Source organism: Lepisosteus oculatus, chromosome 14 (assembly GCF_040954835.1).
Source record: "Lepisosteus oculatus isolate fLepOcu1 chromosome 14, fLepOcu1.hap2, whole genome shotgun sequence".
Classification (NCBI taxonomy): Eukaryota; Metazoa; Chordata; class Actinopteri; order Semionotiformes; family Lepisosteidae; genus Lepisosteus; species Lepisosteus oculatus.
In genome coordinates, this window is record NC_090709.1 from 52092459 (window position 1) to 52107235 (window position 14777).

The window sequence follows — 14777 nt, forward strand, 5'->3', positions numbered from 1 at the left end:
CCAACTCGGAATGACTTGCCTTTGACGCTTTTCAAAGTGTTCTTTGTGCACGACGACTGCGCCGCCTAGCAGATACAAAGGGGTTGTACAACTTTGAACTAGCAAATGGAAGAGGGCTAAGCCCCCTCTCTTTTAGCCCAGGTTCGATCTGTCTCCCAGAATCACCAGGGCGCACACACACACACACCCGTGCCGTTGAAGTGCTCTGCTTCATTTCTAAGGGCAACTCAACATTCACTCCTACCCCGAGTGCAGAAAAGACAGCATCCACAGCAACAACAGCTCAGGTCTCTGCACAGGAGCTAAGCTGCCCTCATCTCCTCTGCTCTGCGGCTCCTGCGGAGTGGAGTCCTGCCTGGAGCCGTGTTTGCAGGCGGCGGCTCCCCGCGCCCTGTCAGGGCGTCGTGTCCAAGAGCTCCTGGGAGGAAGAGCGAGCCCTCCCACTCGGGGGCTTTTACACGGTCTGTGTGAGGAGGGGCGGGTGTGTCCAGTAGCTTATCGAGCGGAAGCCTGGGGCGGCGGAGAGCTGTGATCGTGCAGACCTTGAGGTGTCACCTCTTTGTCTGCTTTCCCGCCCCCCCTCCGCCCAAGCTCTGCTCCAAAGTAGCCCGGCAACCCCTCACACCTGCACGTGTCACAACCTAAGGTGCGGTCATGAGACACCCATGGGGTGTCGTTCTGTTCTTGCTAATTGTTTCCTGCCCGTCGCAGGCAGGAGTCCATGCGAGGAAGATGCGCTGGACAGAGCTCAGAGGGCGCAGCTGGGTGGCTTTCCTTCTGAGTGACGTTCCTGCAACACTCTCCCGCTACTCTTGGTGCGCTCATGCCACAACACAGGAAGGCTGGAGCAGGTGGCTGTGGGCTTTGCGCCCTGCCGAAATAGCTCAGTTGGGAGAGCGTTAGACTGAAGATCTAAAGGTCCCTGGTTCGATCCCGGGTTTCGGCATTTTGTTTCATCGCGCCCTTTGTTCCTCTCTCCAGCGCCACCTGCCTAAAGTGACGCGTCCCTTTCTCAGCCCGAAACGCAAGCGAGACACCAGCAGCAGTCCCTACAGGTTTCCGTAGTGTAGCGGCTATCACGTTCGCCTAACACGCGAAAGGTCCCCGGTTCGAGACCGGGCGGAAACAGCCTCGTTTTGCACGCTCCTGTACTTCACAGAGGTCTTGAGCGACCGGTCATTTGTTCCCAATGTATTTCCGGTGCCTTCGTGCACTCTTGTACCAAACGCACGTTCCTTCTGTACGCGGAGCCGATCATTTGCAATTGGGCTGTGCCGACAGACCAGGTCGAGCTCTGTCGGCTCAAAAGCAGCGCAGGACCTGCAAGAACAACAGAAAGATTAGCATCCAGCGGGGGCCTCTTAGTGAGCCCAAGAGCTCATCAAGAATCGGCTCCAGCAACAGGGCTGGGCGCATTGTTCCATTCTCCGCCCACTCTCGGTGTAAACAAGTCCCTCCTGGTCTCTGCTTGAAATGCACTTTCCTGCGTTTGCTTTGGTGTAACTGGCTTCCCCTGCATGGGCGAATGTGAAGAAGATCCTTAGTAAGTCATTGAAGAAAACCGAGAAGAGGTCGGAGTGGCCTCTGTCGTTCATCAACGATCCAGTCAGGCAGTACTCCTCTGTAAAGCGCCGTTCGTTCACGTCGATTGGCTTTTTTTTGCCTTCATTCGTGCGAGTAGTAAAAGCAGACGCCCCTATTCTGCCGTGACCCGGATTCGAACCGGGGTTGTTGCGGCCACAACGCACAATACTGACCACTATTCGATCACAGCGAGTTACCGAGACACACGCGGCAGGGTGGAAAGGGCTGTGCTCTCTTCGTGTGACATAGTTCGGAAAAGTCCTGACGTTGCATTTCAACTGAGCCCCAGTATACATCGACCCTTCGACACTCTGAGTGACAACTCTCTTGCGTGTTTTCTCATATTTATGTAGTTTGCTTGCATGATGCCGGGAACAGCATGGTTGTTCGCTGCCATATAGTCTAGCGGTTAGGGTTCCTGGTTTTCACCCAGGCGGTTCGACTCGGTTTTGCCTCCTGCTTTTCAAAAGATCAGCACCGTGTACGAAAGAGCCGCATTAAAACTACTCGAACGTGCAAAACGTGCGAGAAGAGGGGGCGCTTGTTTCCAACCGAAACTTCTCGCGTGTGAGACGAGCTGATCATCGCTGTGGGAGGGTTACTCTGGTAGACAGGGCTGACCTTTGGCAATAGGATTGATAGTCTCCAAGATGATATTTGTACTTTCTGGAGAGGCGATTTTCTCCACTTCAGTAGCCCGATTTCGTCGATTGCGTGGAGAGGGCTGTAGAATGTGGCGCCGCCTTTCCTGCTCCGTCCATGACAGGCGTGCTGGTCTCTGGAGAGAGAGCACGGTTCATCAGCGCACTCCAATAAAGGCACTGGAAGCAGCTAAATCGCATTAGCGAAGCTCAGCGCTGGGCCGCTGGGCACGTCTTACCACCGTTTCCGTAGTGTAGTGGTTATAACGTTCGCCTCACACGCGAAAGGTCCCCGGTTCGAAACCGGGCGGAAACAGACATCTTTTGTCGCCAGGCACAAAAGGGGATTGGGGATTCGCCTAGCGCTGTGATCGAACAGACCCACTGGACCCACCTCTTAGTGTGGCGGGATCTGCACAGTGCATGTCACAGCGCATCCTGCTTTCACTTCAAGGCGCGTCCTGATGCACCCCAGTCTCCCGCGTGACAGGTGGGGACAGGTGACAGGTCCTATACTAACGAGGAAGACATCGCTCTCTCCGACCCCCGGCATCGTGTCCCGACCCACCGTGCTGGAAGCCGACGCGTGCTGTGATTCCTTTACGGAGCAGAAATGACAACCGAGGAGCCGAGAGATCATTTCAGCATTTCGCGTCTGAACGGAAAACACAAACGACCAACTCGGAATGACTTGCCTTTGACGCTTCTCAAAGCGTTCTTTGTGCATCGAACAGACCCACTCACCTCTTAGTGTGGCGGGATCTGCACAGTGCATGTCGCAGCGCTTCCTGCTTTCACTTCAATGTGCTTCCTGATGTCGAGTCGACTGCCGTGCGGAGGCTCTGAAAGCGAGAGCAATGAAAAGGTGCACGACGCTGTGAAAGAAAACAGAGAAGTGAAAGGCAGTCATTTCTCTAAGGAGGTGAAAGAAAAGCTACTCCCCGTCGGGGAATCGAACCCCGGTCTCCCGCGTGACAGGCGGGGATACTTGCCACTATACTAACGAGGAAGACATCGCTCTCTCCAACCCCCGGCATCGTGTCCCGACCCAGCATGCTGGAAGCCGACGCGTGCTGTGATCCCTTTACGGAGCAGAAATGACAACCGAGGAGCCGAGAGATCATGTCAGCATTTCGCGTCTGAACGGAAAACACAAACGACCAACTCGGAATGACTTGCCTTTGACGCTTTTCAAAGTGTTCTTTGTGCACGACGACTGCGCCGCCTAGCAGATACAAAGGGGTTGTAAAACTTTGAACTAGCAAATGGAAGAGGGCTAAGCCCCCTCTCTTTTAGCCCAGGTTCGATCTGTCTCCCAGAATCACCAGGGCGCACACACACACACACCCGTGCCGTTGAAGTGCTCTGCTTCATTTCTAAGGGCAACTCAACATTCACTCCTACCCCGAGTGCAGAAAAGACAGCATCCACAGCAACAACAGCTCAGGTCTCTGCACAGGAGCTAAGCTGCCCTCATCTCCTCTGCTCTGCGGCTCCTGCGGAGTGGAGTCCTGCCTGGAGCCGTGTTTGCAGGCGGCGGCTCCCCGCGCCCTGTCTGGGCGTCGTGTCCAAGAGCTCCTGGGAGGAAGAGCGAGCCCTCCCACTCGGGGGCTTTTACACGGTCTGTGTGAGGAGGGGCGGGTGTGTCCAGTAGCTTATCGAGCGGAAGCCTGGGGCGGCGGAGAGCTGTGATCGTGCAGACCTTGAGGTGTCACCTCTTTGTCTGCTTTCCCGCCCCCCCTCCGCCCAAGCTCTGCTCCAAAGTAGCCCGGCAACCCCTCACACCTGCACGTGTCACAACCTAAGGTGCGGTCATGAGACACCCATGGGGTGTCGTTCTGTTCTTGCTAATTGTTTCCTGCCCGTCGCAGGCAGGAGTCCATGCGAGGAAGATGCGCTGGACAGAGCTCAGAGGGCGCAGCTGGGTGGCTTTCCTTCTGAGTGACGTTCCTGCAACACTCTCCCGCTACTCTTGGTGCGCTCATGCCACAACACAGGAAGGCTGGAGCAGGTGGCTGTGGGCTTTGCGCACTGCCGAAATAGCTCAGTTGGGAGAGCGTTAGACTGAAGATCTAAAGGTCCCTGGTTCGATCCCGGGTTTTGGCATTTTGTTTCATCGCGCCCTTTGTTCCTCTCTCCAGCGCCACCTGCCTAAAGTGACGCGTCCCTTTCTCAGCCCGAAACGCAAGCGAGACACCAGCAGCAGTCCCTACAGGTTTCCGTAGTGTAGCGGCTATCACGTTCGCCTAACACGCGAAAGGTCCCCGGTTCGAGACCGGGCGGAAACAGCCTCGTTTTGCACGCTCCTGTACTTCACAGAGGTCTTGAGCGACCGGTCATTTGTTCCCAATGTATTTCCGGTGCCTTCGTGCACTCTTGTACCAAACGCACGTTCCTTCTGTACGCGGAGCCGATCATTTGCAATTGGGCTGTGCCGACAGACCAGGTCGAGCTCTGTCGGCTCAAAAGCAGCGCAGGACCTGCAAGAACAACAGAAAGATTAGCATCCAGCGGGGGCCTCTTAGTGAGCCCAAGAGCTCATCAAGAATCGGCTCCAGCAACAGGGCTGGGCGCATTGTTCCATTCTCCGCCCACTCTCGGTGTAAACAAGTCCCTCCTGGTCTCTGCTTGAAATGCACTTTCCTGCGTTTGCTTTGGTGTAACTGGCTTCCCCTGCATGGGCGAATGTGAAGAAGATCCTTAGTAAGTCATTGAAGAAAACCGAGAAGAGGTCGGAGTGGCCTCTGTCGTTCATCAACGATCCAGTCAGGCAGTACTCCTCTGTAAAGCGCCGTTCGTTCACGTCGATTGGCTTTTTTTTGCCTTCATTCGTGCGAGTAGTAAAAGCAGACGCCCCTATTCTGCCGTGACCCGGATTCGAACCGGGGTTGTTGCGGCCACAACGCACAATACTGACCACTATTCGATCACAGCGAGTTACCGAGACACACGCGGCAGGGTGGAAAGGGCTGTGCTCTCTTCGTGTGACATAGTTCGGAAAAGTCCTGACGTTGCATTTCAACTGAGCCCCAGTATACATCGACCCTTCGACACTCTGAGTGACAACTCTCTTGCGTGTTTTCTCATATTTATGTAGTTTGCTTGCATGATGCCGGGAACAGCATGGTTGTTCGCTGCCATATAGTCTAGCGGTTAGGGTTCCTGGTTTTCACCCAGGCGGTTCGACTCGGTTTTGCCTCCTGCTTTTCAAAAGATCAGCACCGTGTACGAAAGAGCCGCATTAAAACTACTCGAACGTGCAAAACGTGCGAGAAGAGGGGGCGCTTGTTTCCAACCGAAACTTCTCGCGTGTGAGACGAGCTGATCATCGCTGTGGGAGGGTTACTCTGGTAGACAGGGCTGACCTTTGGCAATAGGATTGATAGTCTCCAAGATGATATTTGTACTTTCTGGAGAGGCGATTTTCTCCACTTCAGTAGCCCGATTTCGTCGATTGCGTGGAGAGGGCTGTAGAATGTGGCGCCGCCTTTCCTGCTCCGTCCATGACAGGCGTGCTGGTCTCTGGAGAGAGAGCACGGTTCATCAGCGCACTCCAATAAAGGCACTGGAAGCAGCTAAATCGCATTAGCGAAGCTCAGCGCTGGGCCGCTGGGCACGTCTTACCACCGTTTCCGTAGTGTAGTGGTTATAACGTTCGCCTCACACGCGAAAGGTCCCCGGTTCGAAACCGGGCGGAAACAGACATCTTTTGTCGCCAGGCACAAAAGGGGATTGGGGATTCGCCTAGCGCTGTGATCGAACAGACCCACTGGACCCACCTCTTAGTGTGGCGGGATCTGCACAGTGCATGTCACAGCGCATCCTGCTTTCACTTCAAGGCGCGTCCTGATGCACCCCAGTCTCCCGCGTGACAGGTGGGGACAGGTGACAGGTCCTATACTAACGAGGAAGACATCGCTCTCTCCGACCCCCGGCATCGTGTCCCGACCCACCGTGCTGGAAGCCGACGCGTGCTGTGATTCCTTTACGGAGCAGAAATGACAACCGAGGAGCCGAGAGATCATTTCAGCATTTCGCGTCTGAACGGAAAACACAAACGACCAACTCGGAATGACTTGCCTTTGACGCTTCTCAAAGCGTTCTTTGTGCATCGAACAGACCCACTCACCTCTTAGTGTGGCGGGATCTGCACAGTGCATGTCGCAGCGCTTCCTGCTTTCACTTCAATGTGCTTCCTGATGTCGAGTCGACTGCCGTGCGGAGGCTCTGAAAGCGAGAGCAATGAAAAGGTGCACGACGCTGTGAAAGAAAACAGAGAAGTGAAAGGCAGTCATTTCTCTAAGGAGGTGAAAGAAAAGCTACTCCCCGTCGGGGAATCGAACCCCGGTCTCCCGCGTGACAGGCGGGGATACTTGCCACTATACTAACGAGGAAGACATCGCTCTCTCCAACCCCCGGCATCGTGTCCCGACCCAGCATGCTGGAAGCCGACGCGTGCTGTGATCCCTTTACGGAGCAGAAATGACAACCGAGGAGCCGAGAGATCATGTCAGCATTTCGCGTCTGAACGGAAAACACAAACGACCAACTCGGAATGACTTGCCTTTGACGCTTTTCAAAGTGTTCTTTGTGCACGACGACTGCGCCGCCTAGCAGATACAAAGGGGTTGTAAAACTTTGAACTAGCAAATGGAAGAGGGCTAAGCCCCCTCTCTTTTAGCCCAGGTTCGATCTGTCTCCCAGAATCACCAGGGCGCACACACACACACACCCGTGCCGTTGAAGTGCTCTGCTTCATTTCTAAGGGCAACTCAACATTCACTCCTACCCCGAGTGCAGAAAAGACAGCATCCACAGCAACAACAGCTCAGGTCTCTGCACAGGAGCTAAGCTGCCCTCATCTCCTCTGCTCTGCGGCTCCTGCGGAGTGGAGTCCTGCCTGGAGCCGTGTTTGCAGGCGGCGGCTCCCCGCGCCCTGTCTGGGCGTCGTGTCCAAGAGCTCCTGGGAGGAAGAGCGAGCCCTCCCACTCGGGGGCTTTTACACGGTCTGTGTGAGGAGGGGCGGGTGTGTCCAGTAGCTTATCGAGCGGAAGCCTGGGGCGGCGGAGAGCTGTGATCGTGCAGACCTTGAGGTGTCACCTCTTTGTCTGCTTTCCCGCCCCCCCTCCGCCCAAGCTCTGCTCCAAAGTAGCCCGGCAACCCCTCACACCTGCACGTGTCACAACCTAAGGTGCGGTCATGAGACACCCATGGGGTGTCGTTCTGTTCTTGCTAATTGTTTCCTGCCCGTCGCAGGCAGGAGTCCATGCGAGGAAGATGCGCTGGACAGAGCTCAGAGGGCGCAGCTGGGTGGCTTTCCTTCTGAGTGACGTTCCTGCAACACTCTCCCGCTACTCTTGGTGCGCTCATGCCACAACACAGGAAGGCTGGAGCAGGTGGCTGTGGGCTTTGCGCACTGCCGAAATAGCTCAGTTGGGAGAGCGTTAGACTGAAGATCTAAAGGTCCCTGGTTCGATCCCGGGTTTTGGCATTTTGTTTCATCGCGCCCTTTGTTCCTCTCTCCAGCGCCACCTGCCTAAAGTGACGCGTCCCTTTCTCAGCCCGAAACGCAAGCGAGACACCAGCAGCAGTTCCTACAGGTTTCCGTAGTGTAGCGGCTATCACGTTCGCCAAACACGCGAAAGGTCCCCGGTTCGAGACTGGGCGGAAACAGCCTCGTTTTGCACGCTCCTGTACTTCACAGAGGTCTTGAGCGACCGGTCATTTGTTCCCAATGTATTTCCGGTGCCTTCGTGCACTCTTGTACCAAACGCACGTTCCTTCTGTACGCGGAGCCGATCATTTGCAATTGGGCTGTGCCGACAGACCAGGTCGAGCTCTGTCGGCTCAAAAGCAGCGCAGGACCTGCAAGAACAACAGAAAGATTAGCATCCAGCGGGGGCCTCTTAGTGAGCCCAAGAGCTCATCAAGAATCGGCTCCAGCAACAGGGCTGGGCGCATTGTTCCATTCTCCGCCCACTCTCGGTGTAAACAAGTCCCTCCTGGTCTCTGCTTGAAATGCACTTTCCTGCATTTGCTTTGGTGTAACTGGCTTCCCCTGCATGGGCGAATGTGAAGAAGATCCTTAGTAAGTCATTGAAGAAAACCGAGAAGAGGTCGGAGTAGCCTCTGTCGTTCATCAACGATCCAGTCAGGCAGTACTCCTCTGTAAAGCGCCGTTCGTTCACGTCGATTGGCTTTTTTTTGCCTTCATTCGTGCGAGTAGTAAAAGCAGACGCCCCTATTCTGCCGTGACCCGGATTCGAACCGGGGTTGTTGCGGCCACAACGCAAAGTACTGACCACTATACGATCACAGCGAGTTACCGAGACACACGCGGAAAGGGCTGTGCTCTCTTCGTGTGACATAATTCAGAAAAGTCCTGACGTTGCATTTCAACTGAGCCCCAGTATACATCGACCCTTCAACACTCTGAGTGACAACTCTCTTGCGTGTTTTCTCATATTTATGTAGTTTGCTTGCATGATGCCGGGAACAGCATGGTTGTTCGCTGCCATATAGTCTAGCGGTTAGGGTTCCTGGTTTTCACCCAGGCGGTTCGACTCGGTTTTGCCTCCTGCTTTCCAAAAGATCAGCACCGTGTACGAAAGAGCCGCATTAAAACTACTCGAACGTGCAAAACGTGCGAGAAGAGGGGGCGCTTGTTTCCAACCGAAACTTCTCGCGTGTGAGACGAGCTGATCATCGCTGTGGGAGGGTTACTCTGGTAGGCAGGGCTGACCTTCGGCAATAGGATTTATAGTCTCCAAGATGATATTTGCACTTTCTGGAGAGGCGATTTTCTCCACTTCAGTAGCCCGATTTCGTCGATTGCGTGGAGAGGGCTGTAGAATGTGGTGCCGCCTTTCCTGCTCCGTCCATGACAGGCGTGCTGGTCTCTGGAGAGAGAGCACGGTCCATCAGCGCACTCCAATAAAGGCACTGGAAGCAGCTGAATCGCATTGGCGAAGCTCAGGGCTGGGCCGCTGGGCACGTCTTACCACCGTTTCCGTAGTGTAGTGGTTATCACGTTCGCCTCACACGCGAAAGGTCCCCGGTTCGAAACCGGGCGGAAACAGACATCTTTTGTCGCCAGGCACAAAAGGGGATTGGGGATTTGCCTAGCGCTGTGATCGAACAGACCCACTGGACCCACCTCTTAGTGTGGCGGGATCTGCACAGTGCATGTCACAGCGCATCCTGCTTTCACTTCAAGGCGCGTCCTGATGCACCCCAGTCTCCCGCGTGACAGGTGGGGACAGGTGACAGGTCCTATACTAACGAGGAAGACATCGCTCTCTCCGACCCCCGGCATCGTGTCCCGACCCACCGTGCTGGAAGCCGACGCGTGCTGTGATTCCTTTACGGAGCAGAAATGACAACCGAGGAGCCGAGAGATCATGTCAGCATTTCGCGTCTGAACGGAAAACACAAACGACCAACTCGGAATGACTTGCCTTTGACGCTTTTCAAAGTGTTCTTTGTGCACGACGACTGCGCCGCCTAGCAGATACAAAGGGGTTGTACAACTTTGAACTAGCAAATGGAAGAGGGCTAAGCCCCCTCTCTTTTAGCCCAGGTTCGATCTGTCTCCCAGAATCACCAGGGCGCACACACACACACACCCGTGCCGTTGAAGTGCTCTGCTTCATTTCTAAGGGCAACTCAACATTCACTCCTACCCCGAGTGCAGAAAAGACAGCATCCACAGCAACAACAGCTCAGGTCTCTGCACAGGAGCTAAGCTGCCCTCATCTCCTCTGCTCTGCGGCTCCTGCGGAGTGGAGTCCTGCCTGGAGCCGTGTTTGCAGGCGGCGGCTCCCCGCGCCCTGTCAGGGCGTCGTGTCCAAGAGCTCCTGGGAGGAAGAGCGAGCCCTCCCACTCGGGGGCTTTTACACGGTCTGTGTGAGGAGGGGCGGGTGTGTCCAGTAGCTTATCGAGCGGAAGCCTGGGGCGGCGGAGAGCTGTGATCGTGCAGACCTTGAGGTGTCACCTCTTTGTCTGCTTTCCCGCCCCCCCTCCGCCCAAGCTCTGCTCCAAAGTAGCCCGGCAACCCCTCACACCTGCACGTGTCACAACCTAAGGTGCGGTCATGAGACACCCATGGGGTGTCGTTCTGTTCTTGCTAATTGTTTCCTGCCCGTCGCAGGCAGGAGTCCATGCGAGGAAGATGCGCTGGACAGAGCTCAGAGGGCGCAGCTGGGTGGCTTTCCTTCTGAGTGACGTTCCTGCAACACTCTCCCGCTACTCTTGGTGCGCTCATGCCACAACACAGGAAGGCTGGAGCAGGTGGCTGTGGGCTTTGCGCCCTGCCGAAATAGCTCAGTTGGGAGAGCGTTAGACTGAAGATCTAAAGGTCCCTGGTTCGATCCCGGGTTTCGGCATTTTGTTTCATCGCGCCCTTTGTTCCTCTCTCCAGCGCCACCTGCCTAAAGTGACGCGTCCCTTTCTCAGCCCGAAACGCAAGCGAGACACCAGCAGCAGTCCCTTCAGGTTTCCGTAGTGTAGCGGCTATCACGTTCGCCTAACACGCGAAAGGTCCCCGGTTCGAGACCGGGCGGAAACAGCCTCGTTTTGCACGCTCCTGTACTTCACAGAGGTCTTGAGCGACCGGTCATTTGTTCCCAATGTATTTCCGGTGCCTTCGTGCACTCTTGTACCAAACGCACGTTCCTTCTGTACGCGGAGCCGATCATTTGCAATTGGGCTGTGCCGACAGACCAGGTCGAGCTCTGTCGGCTCAAAAGCAGCGCAGGACCTGCAAGAACAACAGAAAGATTAGCATCCAGCGGGGGCCTCTTAGTGAGCCCAAGAGCTCATCAAGAATCGGCTCCAGCAACAGGGCTGGGCGCATTGTTCCATTCTCCGCCCACTCTCGGTGTAAACAAGTCCCTCCTTGTCTCTGCTTGAAATGCACTTTCCTGCGTTTGCTTTGGTGTAACTGGCTTCCCCTGCATGGGCGAATGTGAAGAAGATCCTTAGTAAGTCATTGAAGAAAACCGAGAAGAGGTCGGAGTGGCCTCTGTCGTTCATCAACGATCCAGTCAGGCAGTACTCCTCTGTAAAGCGCCGTTCGTTCACGTCGATTGGCTTTTTTTTGCCTTCATTCGTGCGAGTAGTAAAAGCAGACGCCCCTATTCTGTCGTGACCCGGATTCGAACCGGGGTTGTTGCGGCCACAACGCAAAGTACTGACCACTATACGATCACAGCGAGTTACCGAGACACACGCGGCAGGGCGGAAAGGGCTGTGCTCTCTTCGTGTGACATAATTCGTAAAAGTCCTGACGTTGCATTTCAACTGAGCCCCAGTATACATCGACCCTTCGACACTCTGAGTGACAACTCTCTTGCGTGTTTTCTCATATTTATGTAGTTTGCTTGCATGATGCCGGGAACAGCATGGTTGTTCGCTGCCATATAGTCTAGCGGTTAGGGTTCCTGGTTTTCACCCAGGCGGTTCGACTCGGTTTTGCCTCCTGCTTTCCAAAAGATCAGCACCGTGTACGAAAGAGCCGCATTAAAACTACTCGAACGTGCAAAACGTGCGAGAAGAGGGGGCGCTTGTTTCCAACCGAAACTTCTCGCGTGTGAGACGAGCTGATCATCGCTGTGGGAGGGTTACTCTGGTAGACAGGGCTGACCTTCGGCAATAGGATTTATAGTCTCCAAGATGATATTTGCACTTTCTGGAGAGGCGATTTTCTCCACTTCAGTAGCCCGATTTCGTCGATTGCGTGGAGAGGGCTGTAGAATGTGGCGCCGCCTTTCCTGCTCCGTCCATGACAGGCGTGCTGGTCTCTGGAGAGAGAGCACGGTCCATCAGCGCACTCCAATAAAGGCACTGGAAGCAGCTGAATCGCATTGGCGAAGCTCAGCGCTGGGCCGCTGGGCACGTCTTACCACCGTTTCCGTAGTGTAGTGCTTATCACGTTCGCCTCACACGCGAAAGGTCCACCGGAGTAAAGTTAGCTTGAAGTTCGAAAACGATTTTGGCACGCCTGTAGCGTTTACACGAAACCTCTTAGAATCGCGAGAATACTTGCTTTGTGTATAAAATACATTGTGAATGCTTTCTCAGCCTTTACTTTTTCGTTTATATGACATTTTTGTGACCAATCACGAATATTATTTTTTCCATATCTTCGCAACGGAAGCACAGAACGCCTTCAAACCAAATACATTTTAAAGACCACGACATGTGGATATTTCCACAGCCTCTACATCAAAGTATCAGTGAGCTAATTATCTTTTTTTAAACCTCCGGTTTTTCATCGATGCGTAATTACGCACTAACTGGAACCTGGGGGACCGCTGTATACACAAGATCACAACGCGAGAAATACTGTTCAATACGGCTTCATGCGAAAAACCCGTATATGACTATAGGCAACAGAATAGTGCAGTCTCCAATTACTCAGACTGTAAGCACGCAAATAAAGCTTTGTCTGAATTCTGAAACCCTTTCTTTACGTCCTGTTTTCATTCAGGTAAGGGTCAACTATATGCACAATACTACTGACAGCAGGAAGATTAAAATATTCTTTACTCAGCAGCTTATTAAAAACAGCTCCCATGATGTTCAAACCGATTTTTTACACAGAACACTGACACAGCTTTGCGTTCTGAATCTCTTTTTCTCGTGCGTTTATTTAATGTGGCACAATGCACTGGGATAGGGGTATTCTGTTCACAAACCAATAGCATTTAAACCACAGCACCCACAATGCTGCAAGTAAGTGTTTTGCACACTAAGCAGAGAGCGATGTCTTCCTCGTTAGTATAGTGGCGAGTATCCCCACCTGTCACGCGGGAGACCGGGTTACATCAGGACGTGCATTGAAGTGAAAGCAGGATGCGCTGCGACATCCACTGTGCAGATCCCGCCACACTAAGAGGTGAGTGGGTCTTTTCGATCAGAGCGCTAGGCGAATCCCCAAACAGTGTGCGTGGCAACAAACGAAACAGGCCTGTTTCAGCCCGGTTTCGATCCGGGGAAATCGGGCCCAGTAGTGGCGGGATCTGTACAGTGCATGTCGCAGCGCTTCAATGTGCTTCCTGATGTCCTACCCCGAGAACAGAAAAGACAGCATCCACAGCAACAACAGCTCAGGTCTCTGCACAGGAGCTAAGCTGCCCCCATCTCCTCTGCTCTGCGGCTCCTGCGGAGTGGAGTCCTGCCTGGAGCCGTGTTTGCAGGCGGCAGCTCCCCCCCCCCCCTGTCTGTGGGTCGTGTCCAAGAGCTCCTGGGAGGAAGAGAGAGCCCTCCCACTCGGGGGCTTTTCCACGGTCTGTGTGAGGAGGGGCGGGTGTGTCCAGTAGCTTATCGAGCGGAAGCCTGGGGCGTCGGAGAGCTGTGATCGTGCAGACCTTGAGGTGTCACCTCTTTGTCTGCTTTCCCGCCCCCCCTCCGCCCAAGCTCTGCTCCAAAGTAGCCCGGCAACCCCTCACACCTGCACGTGTCACAACCTAAGGTGCGGTCATGAGACACCCATGGGGTGTCGTTCTGTTCTTGCTAATTGTTTCCTGCCCGTCGCAGGCAGGAGTCCATGCGAGGAAGATGCGCTGGACAGAGCTCAGAGGGCGCACCTGGGTGGCTTTCCTTCTGAGTGACGTTCCTGCAACACTCTCCCGCTCCTCTTGGTGCGCTCATGCCGCAACACAGGAAGGCTGGAGCAGGTGGGTGTGGAGAGTGTTAGACTGAAGATTTAAAGGTCCCTGGTTCGATCCCGGGTTTCAGCGTTTTGTTTCATGGAGCCCTCTGTTCCTCTCTGCAGCACCCCCTTCCTAAAGTGACGCTTCCCTTTCTTGTTTCAGCGTTTTGTTTCATGGAGCCCTCTGTTCCTCTCTGCAGCACCCCCTTCCTAAAGTGACGCTGAAACCTGAAAAGTCCCCGGTTCGAGACTGGGCGGAAACAGCATCGTTTTGCACGCTCCTGTACTTCACAGAGGTCTTGAGCGACCGGTCATTTGTTGCCAATGTATTTCCGGTGCCTTCATGCACTCTTGTACCAAACGCACGTTCCTTCTGTACACGGAGCAGATCATTCGCAATTGGGCTGTGCCGACAGACCAGGACGAGCTCTGTCGGCTCAAAAGCAGCGCAGGACCTGCAAGAACAACAGAAAGATTAGCATCCAGTGGGGGCCTCTTAGTGAGCCCAAGAGCTCATCAAGAATCGGCTCCAGCAACAGGGCTGGGCGCATTGTTCCATTCTCCGCCCACTCTCGGTGTAAACAAGTCCCTCCTGGTCTCTGCTTGAAATGCACTTTCATGCGTTTGCTTTGGTGTACCTGGCTTCCCCTGCATGGTCGAATGTGAAGAAGATCCTTAGTAAGTCATTGAAGAAAACCGAGAAGAGGTCGGAGTGGCCTCTGTTGTTCATCAACGATCCAGTCAGGCAGTACTCCTCTGTAAAGTGCCGTTCGTTCACATCGATTGGCTTTTTTTTTGCCTTCATTAGTGCAAGTAGTAAAAGCAGAAACCCCTTTAGCCTGTCAGCACATGGAGTTTTCCCCTTCTGAAGCTCTCCATAGCCTCTCAGCTCTTCTACT

The 14777-nt window shown here is 54.3% G+C and overlaps 13 non-coding genes across 13 annotated transcripts; 10 read left to right on the forward strand and 3 right to left on the reverse strand.

The window, feature by feature from the left end:
- Nucleotides 1-873: 873 nt before the first annotated feature.
- Nucleotides 874-946, forward strand: trnaf-gaa (transfer RNA phenylalanine (anticodon GAA)). The gene has a single exon. It is a non-coding gene; the product is annotated as a tRNA-Phe (tRNA).
- A 109-nt stretch (nucleotides 947-1055) lies between these two features.
- Nucleotides 1056-1128, forward strand: trnav-aac (transfer RNA valine (anticodon AAC)). The gene has a single exon. It is a non-coding gene; the product is annotated as a tRNA-Val (tRNA).
- A 1340-nt stretch (nucleotides 1129-2468) lies between these two features.
- trnav-cac (transfer RNA valine (anticodon CAC)) lies at nucleotides 2469-2541 on the forward strand. The gene has a single exon. It is a non-coding gene; the product is annotated as a tRNA-Val (tRNA).
- A 621-nt stretch (nucleotides 2542-3162) lies between these two features.
- Nucleotides 3163-3234, reverse strand: trnad-guc (transfer RNA aspartic acid (anticodon GUC)). Its single transcript has one exon. It is a non-coding gene; the product is annotated as a tRNA-Asp (tRNA).
- A 1024-nt stretch (nucleotides 3235-4258) lies between these two features.
- trnaf-gaa (transfer RNA phenylalanine (anticodon GAA)) lies at nucleotides 4259-4331 on the forward strand. Its single transcript has one exon. It is a non-coding gene; the product is annotated as a tRNA-Phe (tRNA).
- A 109-nt stretch (nucleotides 4332-4440) lies between these two features.
- Nucleotides 4441-4513, forward strand: trnav-aac (transfer RNA valine (anticodon AAC)). Its single transcript has one exon. It is a non-coding gene; the product is annotated as a tRNA-Val (tRNA).
- A 1340-nt stretch (nucleotides 4514-5853) lies between these two features.
- trnav-cac (transfer RNA valine (anticodon CAC)) lies at nucleotides 5854-5926 on the forward strand. Its single transcript has one exon. It is a non-coding gene; the product is annotated as a tRNA-Val (tRNA).
- A 621-nt stretch (nucleotides 5927-6547) lies between these two features.
- trnad-guc (transfer RNA aspartic acid (anticodon GUC)) lies at nucleotides 6548-6619 on the reverse strand. Its single transcript has one exon. It is a non-coding gene; the product is annotated as a tRNA-Asp (tRNA).
- Nucleotides 6620-7643: 1024 nt separating this feature from the next.
- trnaf-gaa (transfer RNA phenylalanine (anticodon GAA)) lies at nucleotides 7644-7716 on the forward strand. Its single transcript has one exon. It is a non-coding gene; the product is annotated as a tRNA-Phe (tRNA).
- Nucleotides 7717-8472: 756 nt separating this feature from the next.
- trnah-gug (transfer RNA histidin (anticodon GUG)) lies at nucleotides 8473-8544 on the reverse strand. The gene has a single exon. It is a non-coding gene; the product is annotated as a tRNA-His (tRNA).
- A 686-nt stretch (nucleotides 8545-9230) lies between these two features.
- Nucleotides 9231-9303, forward strand: trnav-cac (transfer RNA valine (anticodon CAC)). Its single transcript has one exon. It is a non-coding gene; the product is annotated as a tRNA-Val (tRNA).
- Nucleotides 9304-10536: 1233 nt separating this feature from the next.
- On the forward strand, nucleotides 10537-10609 carry trnaf-gaa (transfer RNA phenylalanine (anticodon GAA)). The gene has a single exon. It is a non-coding gene; the product is annotated as a tRNA-Phe (tRNA).
- Nucleotides 10610-10718: 109 nt separating this feature from the next.
- trnav-aac (transfer RNA valine (anticodon AAC)) lies at nucleotides 10719-10791 on the forward strand. Its single transcript has one exon. It is a non-coding gene; the product is annotated as a tRNA-Val (tRNA).
- The last annotated feature ends 3986 nt before the right edge of the window (nucleotides 10792-14777 follow it).